This window comes from Aplysia californica, unplaced genomic scaffold, assembly GCF_000002075.1.
Source record: "Aplysia californica isolate F4 #8 unplaced genomic scaffold, AplCal3.0 scaffold00014, whole genome shotgun sequence".
In the NCBI taxonomy this organism is placed as follows: Eukaryota; Metazoa; Mollusca; class Gastropoda; order Aplysiida; family Aplysiidae; genus Aplysia; species Aplysia californica.
In genome coordinates this window covers 1,813,529-1,814,625 of record NW_004797284.1, presented here as the reverse complement: position 1 = coordinate 1,814,625, position 1,097 = coordinate 1,813,529, and positions in this window count along the sequence as shown.

The following is a 1,097-nucleotide window of genomic DNA, read 5'->3' as shown; positions in this document are numbered from 1 at the left end:
CCCCCCATGCCCCTCCAACCACTTCCCTCACTCGTTGTAGATTTTAAAAAAGAAAAAGAAAATTGGTCGGGCAATGACAAATGCGCATTGCATAATATGTTGTTGATAATGAAAGTACATCATTTAATTATTTATCATCTCAGCCAGCGATCACAAAAACTTACCAAGTATTATCACATCAGTCTGCTGTCACAAAAAAACTTATCAAATAGTATTATTATTATCATCTTAGCCGGCGATTACAAAAACTTATCAAGTATTATTATCAGTTATCGAAATCAGTCATGTGGAGCGGACAGATATTGGTCTTGTCCTATGGTTTCTGCCTCATTTGTTTGCTGGGTGTTCAAATTCAACAAATGTTCTTAGCGCAAAATTCCGAGAAAAACATGTTTTCGTTTCCTGATCTTTTCAGTTAATGGGAAAACCTTCCGTCTAAATTGTGTTGATGGAAGCGTAAAAATAAAAACGCCTACATAAAAAAACCTTGTCCAATGAAAACCGTGGAAAACATCGATAATATAACCCAAGTGGGTGGTCTCTCTTTCAAGTAAAAAGAAAAACACACCTACATAAAAACAATATTGTCCAATGAAAACCGTTTAAAACATCGATAATAATATTATATTATAATCCTAGTGGGCGGTCTCTCTCCAACGTCGCGGTCTCTCTCACTCTCAAGTCATGCCCTGGGAGTTGTTATATAACGTGTTGGTCTGTGTGCATCATTGATGAAGTGTGCGCGCTGCCAAATTGTCATGCTCGGGCCCTTATCAGTTATCAACGATCAGCCTGTTCGTCTATTGTTTGTGTCAGTCATTTGTAACGTTCGCGTCGCTTGTATGACAATGACAACGGCCCTAACAATGTCAATCTTTTTCCCATCTCGCAGAGAAAAATGGCACATTTGTCACGGTCCTGTGCAATGTCGGCGGTCTTGCTTAAAAAGGTCATGTGCACTTCACGCACTCACAAAACAAGAAGAAAGGACATTAATTTAGTGAAAATACATGACGAGGATGATGCATTACGGGCTGAAAGACTTGCTGCTCTGTAAATATTCCACCCCCCCCTCTCTCTCTCTCTCTCTCTCTCTC